This window comes from Brachyhypopomus gauderio, unplaced genomic scaffold (genome assembly GCF_052324685.1).
Source record: "Brachyhypopomus gauderio isolate BG-103 unplaced genomic scaffold, BGAUD_0.2 sc771, whole genome shotgun sequence".
NCBI classification, from domain to species: Eukaryota; Metazoa; Chordata; class Actinopteri; order Gymnotiformes; family Hypopomidae; genus Brachyhypopomus; species Brachyhypopomus gauderio.
Window position 1 is genome coordinate 10,001 of NW_027507591.1, and position 7,500 is coordinate 17,500.

At 46.7% G+C, this 7,500-nt stretch overlaps 14 non-coding genes across 14 annotated transcripts; all 14 read left to right on the forward strand.

Annotated features, from left to right (window-relative positions):
* The first annotated feature begins 123 nt into the window (after positions 1-123).
* Positions 124-242, forward strand: LOC143508008 (U5 spliceosomal RNA). Its single transcript, XR_013129097.1, has one exon. It is a non-coding gene; the product is annotated as a U5 spliceosomal RNA (small nuclear RNA).
* Positions 243-405: 163 nt separating this feature from the next.
* LOC143507980 (U2 spliceosomal RNA) lies at positions 406-596 on the forward strand. The gene has a single exon (XR_013129070.1). It is a non-coding gene; the product is annotated as a U2 spliceosomal RNA (small nuclear RNA).
* Positions 597-1,278: 682 nt separating this feature from the next.
* LOC143508009 (U5 spliceosomal RNA) lies at positions 1,279-1,397 on the forward strand. The gene has a single exon (XR_013129098.1). It is a non-coding gene; the product is annotated as a U5 spliceosomal RNA (small nuclear RNA).
* Positions 1,398-1,560: 163 nt separating this feature from the next.
* On the forward strand, positions 1,561-1,751 carry LOC143507981 (U2 spliceosomal RNA). Its single transcript, XR_013129071.1, has one exon. It is a non-coding gene; the product is annotated as a U2 spliceosomal RNA (small nuclear RNA).
* Positions 1,752-2,427: 676 nt separating this feature from the next.
* Positions 2,428-2,546, forward strand: LOC143508010 (U5 spliceosomal RNA). Its single transcript, XR_013129099.1, has one exon. It is a non-coding gene; the product is annotated as a U5 spliceosomal RNA (small nuclear RNA).
* A 163-nt stretch (positions 2,547-2,709) lies between these two features.
* On the forward strand, positions 2,710-2,900 carry LOC143507982 (U2 spliceosomal RNA). The gene has a single exon (XR_013129072.1). It is a non-coding gene; the product is annotated as a U2 spliceosomal RNA (small nuclear RNA).
* Positions 2,901-3,574: 674 nt separating this feature from the next.
* LOC143508012 (U5 spliceosomal RNA) lies at positions 3,575-3,693 on the forward strand. The gene has a single exon (XR_013129101.1). It is a non-coding gene; the product is annotated as a U5 spliceosomal RNA (small nuclear RNA).
* Positions 3,694-3,856: 163 nt separating this feature from the next.
* On the forward strand, positions 3,857-4,047 carry LOC143507983 (U2 spliceosomal RNA). Its single transcript, XR_013129073.1, has one exon. It is a non-coding gene; the product is annotated as a U2 spliceosomal RNA (small nuclear RNA).
* A 676-nt stretch (positions 4,048-4,723) lies between these two features.
* On the forward strand, positions 4,724-4,842 carry LOC143508014 (U5 spliceosomal RNA). Its single transcript, XR_013129102.1, has one exon. It is a non-coding gene; the product is annotated as a U5 spliceosomal RNA (small nuclear RNA).
* A 163-nt stretch (positions 4,843-5,005) lies between these two features.
* Positions 5,006-5,196, forward strand: LOC143507984 (U2 spliceosomal RNA). The gene has a single exon (XR_013129074.1). It is a non-coding gene; the product is annotated as a U2 spliceosomal RNA (small nuclear RNA).
* A 680-nt stretch (positions 5,197-5,876) lies between these two features.
* LOC143508015 (U5 spliceosomal RNA) lies at positions 5,877-5,995 on the forward strand. The gene has a single exon (XR_013129103.1). It is a non-coding gene; the product is annotated as a U5 spliceosomal RNA (small nuclear RNA).
* Positions 5,996-6,158: 163 nt separating this feature from the next.
* LOC143507985 (U2 spliceosomal RNA) lies at positions 6,159-6,349 on the forward strand. The gene has a single exon (XR_013129075.1). It is a non-coding gene; the product is annotated as a U2 spliceosomal RNA (small nuclear RNA).
* Positions 6,350-7,018: 669 nt separating this feature from the next.
* Positions 7,019-7,137, forward strand: LOC143508016 (U5 spliceosomal RNA). Its single transcript, XR_013129104.1, has one exon. It is a non-coding gene; the product is annotated as a U5 spliceosomal RNA (small nuclear RNA).
* A 163-nt stretch (positions 7,138-7,300) lies between these two features.
* Positions 7,301-7,491, forward strand: LOC143507986 (U2 spliceosomal RNA). The gene has a single exon (XR_013129076.1). It is a non-coding gene; the product is annotated as a U2 spliceosomal RNA (small nuclear RNA).
* Positions 7,492-7,500: the final 9 nt, after the last annotated feature.

Genomic DNA, 7,500 nt, shown 5'->3' on the forward strand with positions numbered 1-7,500 from the left:
CTGCCTGCCTGCCTGCCTGATGTTGCCAACAAGCCACAGCCCCGCAGGCTCCTCCCTTGTTACCGCGAACAAACGAGCTAGGCTTTAGGTTGGCGTAGCGGGACGCCTGAGCCTACATGGCTATAGCTCGGGTTTCTCTTCATTCACGCACAAATCTTTCGCCTTTTACTAAAGATTTCCGTGGAGGGGAACGTCAAAGAGTCAAATTGATTTTTTGGAGCGCTCTGCCTCCGGGCAGGGCCGCAACAATCTGTACAATGAGAATGTGTATAAACGTAGGGGTGGGCGTGGCACGAAGGGAAGGGTGAGCGTACGTACGGCTGGAAGGAAGGAAGGGCGCTGTCTCCGCGGAGGGGAGGCCTGTGCCGGCGAGGCCGGCGCCCAGGCCAGCGCCCATTTCAGGTTATCGCTTCTCGGCCTTTTGGCTAAGATCAAGTGTAGTATCTGTTCTTATCAGTTTAATATCTGATACGTCCTCTATATGAGGACTTCATATTAAATGGATTTTTAGAACAGGGAGGCGAAACAGGGGCTTGCCCCGTTCGCCCCACGCATCGACCTGGTATTGCAGTACCTCCAGGAACGGTGCACCTTCCTAAACGTGTGGAAAAAAAGAAAGAGTTTGTTGCTGGTTGTATGGTATGATCAGCCTGTTTATTTTAATGAATTTGTAATATGTGTGTGTGTGTGTGTGTGTGTGTGTGTGTGTGTGTGTGTGTGTGTGTGTGTGTGTGTGTGTATGTATATATATATATATATATATATATATATATATATATATATATATATATATAATATTATAAAACTTTATTTTTACATTTGTTGGTTGATTTGTCTGTCTGTCTGTCTCTGTCTGTCTGTCTGTGTGAATAAATAAAACAAAGCAGCCAAAAGCGCTCACTCCTTTAAAAAAAACCAGAATAAGTAAGAATGAAGGGGAGTGAGTGGTCTCTGTCTCTCTCACTGCCTTGTCAGCTGGTCACAAATGCAGTGCGAGCGGAGGCCACTCCCCTTTCGGCGGTTTGCAGTTTTCCCTCCGTTTTTGTTCTTTTTTTTTTTTTTTTTTTTTTTTTTTTTTTTTGAGATTGTTACTGTTTTTTCCCCTCCTCTCTCTCTCTCTCTCTCCATTATAGCCTGCCAGCCCTGCCTGCCTGCCTGCCTGCCTGCCTGCCTGATGTTGCCAACAAGCCACAGCCCCGCAGGCTCCTCCCTTGTTACCGCGAACAAACGAGCTAGGCTTTAGGTTGGCGTAGCGGGACGCCTGAGCCTACATGGCTATAGCTCGGGTTTCTCTTCATTCACGCACAAATCTTTCGCCTTTTACTAAAGATTTCCGTGGAGGGGAACGTCAAAGAGTCAAATTGATTTTTTGGAGCGCTCTGCCTCCGGGCAGGGCCGCAACAATCTGTACAATGAGAATGTGTATAAACGTAGGGGTGGGCGTGGCACGAAGGGAAGGGTGAGCGTACGTACGGCTGGAAGGAAGGAAGGGCGCTGTCTCCGCGGAGGGGAGGCCTGTGCCGGCGAGGCCGGCGCCCAGGCCAGCGCCCATTTCAGGTTATCGCTTCTCGGCCTTTTGGCTAAGATCAAGTGTAGTATCTGTTCTTATCAGTTTAATATCTGATACGTCCTCTATATGAGGACTTCATATTAAATGGATTTTTAGAACAGGGAGGCGAAACAGGGGCTTGCCCCGTTCGCCCCACGCATCGACCTGGTATTGCAGTACCTCCAGGAACGGTGCACCTTCCTAAACGTGTGGAAAAGAAAGAGTTTGTTGCTGGTTGTATGGTATGATCAGCCTGTTTATTTTAATGAATTTGTAATATGTGTGTGTGTGTGTGTGTGTGTGTGTGTGTGTGTGTGTGTGTGTGTGTGTGTGTGTGTGTGTGTATGTATATATATATATATATATATATATATATATATATATATATATATATATATAATATTATAAAACTTTATTTTTACATTTGTTGGTTGATTTGTCTGTCTGTCTGTCTCTGTCTGTCTGTCTGTGTGAATAAATAAAACAAAGCAGCCAAAAGCGCTCACTCCTTTAAAAAAAACCAGAATAAGTAAGAATGAAGGGGAGTGAGTGGTCTCTGTCTCTCTCACTGCCTTGTCAGCTGGTCACAAATGCAGTGCGAGCGGAGGCCACTCCCCTTTCGGCGGTTTGCAGTTTTCCCTCCGTTTTTGTTCTTTTTTTTTTTTTTTTTTTTTTTTTTTTGAGATTGTTACTGTTTTTTCCCCTCCTCTCTCTCTCTCTCTCTCCATTATAGCCTGCCAGCCCTGCCTGCCTGCCTGCCTGCCTGCCTGCCTGATGTTGCCAACAAGCCACAGCCCCGCAGGCTCCTCCCTTGTTACCGCGAACAAACGAGCTAGGCTTTAGGTTGGCGTAGCGGGACGCCTGAGCCTACATGGCTATAGCTCGGGTTTCTCTTCATTCACGCACAAATCTTTCGCCTTTTACTAAAGATTTCCGTGGAGGGGAACGTCAAAGAGTCAAATTGATTTTTTGGAGCGCTCTGCCTCCGGGCAGGGCCGCAACAATCTGTACAATGAGAATGTGTATAAACGTAGGGGTGGGCGTGGCACGAAGGGAAGGGTGAGCGTACGTACGGCTGGAAGGAAGGAAGGGCGCTGTCTCCGCGGAGGGGAGGCCTGTGCCGGCGAGGCCGGCGCCCAGGCCAGCGCCCATTTCAGGTTATCGCTTCTCGGCCTTTTGGCTAAGATCAAGTGTAGTATCTGTTCTTATCAGTTTAATATCTGATACGTCCTCTATATGAGGACTTCATATTAAATGGATTTTTAGAACAGGGAGGCGAAACAGGGGCTTGCCCCGTTCGCCCCACGCATCGACCTGGTATTGCAGTACCTCCAGGAACGGTGCACCTTCCTAAACGTGTGGAAAAGAAAGAGTTTGTTGCTGGTTGTATGGTATGATCAGCCTGTTTATTTTAATGAATTTGTAATATGTGTGTGTGTGTGTGTGTGTGTGTGTGTGTGTGTGTGTGTGTGTGTGTGTGTGTGTGTGTGTGTGTGTATGTATATATATATATATATATATATATATATATATATATATATAATATTATAAAACTTTATTTTTACATTTGTTGGTTGATTTGTCTGTCTGTCTGTCTCTGTCTGTCTGTCTGTGTGAATAAATAAAACAAAGCAGCCAAAAGCGCTCACTCCTTTAAAAAAAACCAGAATAAGTAAGAATGAAGGGGAGTGAGTGGTCTCTGTCTCTCTCACTGCCTTGTCAGCTGGTCACAAATGCAGTGCGAGCGGAGGCCACTCCCCTTTCGGCGGTTTGCAGTTTTCCCTCCGTTTTTGTTCTTTTTTTTTTTTTTTTTTTTTTTTTTTTTTTTGAGATTGTTACTGTTTTTTCCCCTCCTCTCTCTCTCTCTCTCTCCATTATAGCCTGCCAGCCCTGCCTGCCTGCCTGCCTGCCTGCCTGCCTGATGTTGCCAACAAGCCACAGCCCCGCAGGCTCCTCCCTTGTTACCGCGAACAAACGAGCTAGGCTTTAGGTTGGCGTAGCGGGACGCCTGAGCCTACATGGCTATAGCTCGGGTTTCTCTTCATTCACGCACAAATCTTTCGCCTTTTACTAAAGATTTCCGTGGAGGGGAACGTCAAAGAGTCAAATTGATTTTTTGGAGCGCTCTGCCTCCGGGCAGGGCCGCAACAATCTGTACAATGAGAATGTGTATAAACGTAGGGGTGGGCGTGGCACGAAGGGAAGGGTGAGCGTACGTACGGCTGGAAGGAAGGAAGGGCGCTGTCTCCGCGGAGGGGAGGCCTGTGCCGGCGAGGCCGGCGCCCAGGCCAGCGCCCATTTCAGGTTATCGCTTCTCGGCCTTTTGGCTAAGATCAAGTGTAGTATCTGTTCTTATCAGTTTAATATCTGATACGTCCTCTATATGAGGACTTCATATTAAATGGATTTTTAGAACAGGGAGGCGAAACAGGGGCTTGCCCCGTTCGCCCCACGCATCGACCTGGTATTGCAGTACCTCCAGGAACGGTGCACCTTCCTAAACGTGTGGAAAAGAAAGAGTTTGTTGCTGGTTGTATGGTATGATCAGCCTGTTTATTTTAATGAATTTGTAATATGTGTGTGTGTGTGTGTGTGTGTGTGTGTGTGTGTGTGTGTGTGTGTGTGTGTGTGTGTGTGTGTATGTATATATATATATATATATATATATATATATATATATATATATATATATAATATTATAAAACTTTATTTTTACATTTGTTGGTTGATTTGTCTGTCTGTCTGTCTCTGTCTGTCTGTCTGTGTGAATAAATAAAACAAAGCAGCCAAAAGCGCTCACCTTTAAAAAAAACCAGAATAAGTAAGAATGAAGGGGAGTGAGTGGTCTCTGTCTCTCTCACTGCCTTGTCAGCTGGTCACAAATGCAGTGCGAGCGGAGGCCACTCCCCTTTCGGCGGTTTGCAGTTTTCCCTCCGTTTTTGTTCTTTTTTTTTTTTTTTTTTTTTTTTTTTTTTTTGAGATTGTTACTGTTTTTTCCCCTCCTCTCTCTCTCTCTCTCTCCATTATAGCCTGCCAGCCCTGCCTGCCTGCCTGCCTGCCTGCCTGCCTGATGTTGCCAACAAGCCACAGCCCCGCAGGCTCCTCCCTTGTTACCGCGAACAAACGAGCTAGGCTTTAGGTTGGCGTAGCGGGACGCCTGAGCCTACATGGCTATAGCTCGGGTTTCTCTTCATTCACGCACAAATCTTTCGCCTTTTACTAAAGATTTCCGTGGAGGGGAACGTCAAAGAGTCAAATTGATTTTTTGGAGCGCTCTGCCTCCGGGCAGGGCCGCAACAATCTGTACAATGAGAATGTGTATAAACGTAGGGGTGGGCGTGGCACGAAGGGAAGGGTGAGCGTACGTACGGCTGGAAGGAAGGAAGGGCGCTGTCTCCGCGGAGGGGAGGCCTGTGCCGGCGAGGCCGGCGCCCAGGCCAGCGCCCATTTCAGGTTATCGCTTCTCGGCCTTTTGGCTAAGATCAAGTGTAGTATCTGTTCTTATCAGTTTAATATCTGATACGTCCTCTATATGAGGACTTCATATTAAATGGATTTTTAGAACAGGGAGGCGAAACAGGGGCTTGCCCCGTTCGCCCCACGCATCGACCTGGTATTGCAGTACCTCCAGGAACGGTGCACCTTCCTAAACGTGTGGAAAAGAAAGAGTTTGTTGCTGGTTGTATGGTATGATCAGCCTGTTTATTTTAATGAATTTGTAATATGTGTGTGTGTGTGTGTGTGTGTGTGTGTGTGTGTGTGTGTGTGTGTGTGTGTGTGTGTGTGTGTATGTATATATATATATATATATATATATATATATATATATATATATATATATATAATATTATAAAACTTTATTTTTACATTTGTTGGTTGATTTGTCTGTCTGTCTGTCTCTGTCTGTCTGTCTGTGTGAATAAATAAAACAAAGCAGCCAAAAGCGCTCACTCCTTTAAAAAAAACCAGAATAAGTAAGAATGAAGGGGAGTGAGTGGTCTCTGTCTCTCTCACTGCCTTGTCAGCTGGTCACAAATGCAGTGCGAGCGGAGGCCACTCCCCTTTCGGCGGTTTGCAGTTTTCCCTCCGTTTTTGTTCTTTTTTTTTTTTTTTTTTTTTTTTTTTTTTTTGAGATTGTTACTGTTTTTTCCCCTCCTCTCTCTCTCTCTCTCTCCATTATAGCCTGCCAGCCCTGCCTGCCTGCCTGCCTGCCTGCCTGCCTGATGTTGCCAACAAGCCACAGCCCCGCAGGCTCCTCCCTTGTTACCGCGAACAAACGAGCTAGGCTTTAGGTTGGCGTAGCGGGACGCCTGAGCCTACATGGCTATAGCTCGGGTTTCTCTTCATTCACGCACAAATCTTTCGCCTTTTACTAAAGATTTCCGTGGAGGGGAACGTCAAAGAGTCAAATTGATTTTTTGGAGCGCTCTGCCTCCGGGCAGGGCCGCAACAATCTGTACAATGAGAATGTGTATAAACGTAGGGGTGGGCGTGGCACGAAGGGAAGGGTGAGCGTACGTACGGCTGGAAGGAAGGAAGGGCGCTGTCTCCGCGGAGGGGAGGCCTGTGCCGGCGAGGCCGGCGCCCAGGCCAGCGCCCATTTCAGGTTATCGCTTCTCGGCCTTTTGGCTAAGATCAAGTGTAGTATCTGTTCTTATCAGTTTAATATCTGATACGTCCTCTATATGAGGACTTCATATTAAATGGATTTTTAGAACAGGGAGGCGAAACAGGGGCTTGCCCCGTTCGCCCCACGCATCGACCTGGTATTGCAGTACCTCCAGGAACGGTGCACCTTCCTAAACGTGTGGAAAAGAAAGAGTTTGTTGCTGGTTGTATGGTATGATCAGCCTGTTTATTTTAATGAATTTGTAATATGTGTGTGTGTGTGTGTGTGTGTGTGTGTGTGTGTGTGTGTGTGTGTGTGTGTGTGTGTGTGTATGTATATATATATATATATATATATATATATATATATATATATATATATATATAATATTATAAAACTTTATTTTTACATTTGTTGGTTGATTTGTCTGTCTGTCTGTCTCTGTCTGTCTGTCTGTGTGAATAAATAAAACAAAGCAGCCAAAAGCGCTCACTCCTTTAAAAAAAACCAGAATAAGTAAGAATGAAGGGGAGTGAGTGGTCTCTGTCTCTCTCACTGCCTTGTCAGCTGGTCACAAATGCAGTGCGAGCGGAGGCCACTCCCCTTTCGGCGGTTTGCAGTTTTCCCTCCGTTTTTGTTCTTTTTTTTTTTTTTTTTTTTTTTGAGATTGTTACTGTTTTTTCCCCTCCTCTCTCTCTCTCTCTCTCCATTATAGCCTGCCAGCCCTGCCTGCCTGCCTGCCTGCCTGCCTGCCTGATGTTGCCAACAAGCCACAGCCCCGCAGGCTCCTCCCTTGTTACCGCGAACAAACGAGCTAGGCTTTAGGTTGGCGTAGCGGGACGCCTGAGCCTACATGGCTATAGCTCGGGTTTCTCTTCATTCACGCACAAATCTTTCGCCTTTTACTAAAGATTTCCGTGGAGGGGAACGTCAAAGAGTCAAATTGATTTTTTGGAGCGCTCTGCCTCCGGGCAGGGCCGCAACAATCTGTACAATGAGAATGTGTATAAACGTAGGGGTGGGCGTGGCACGAAGGGAAGGGTGAGCGTACGTACGGCTGGAAGGAAGGAAGGGCGCTGTCTCCGCGGAGGGGAGGCCTGTGCCGGCGAGGCCGGCGCCCAGGCCAGCGCCCATTTCAGGTTATCGCTTCTCGGCCTTTTGGCTAAGATCAAGTGTAGTATCTGTTCTTATCAGTTTAATATCTGATACGTCCTCTATATGAGGACTTCATATTAAATGGATTTTTAGAACAGGGAGGCGAAACAGGGGCTTGCCCCGTTCGCCCCACGCATCGACCTGGTATTGCAGTACCTCCAGGAACGGTGCACCTTCCTAAACGTGT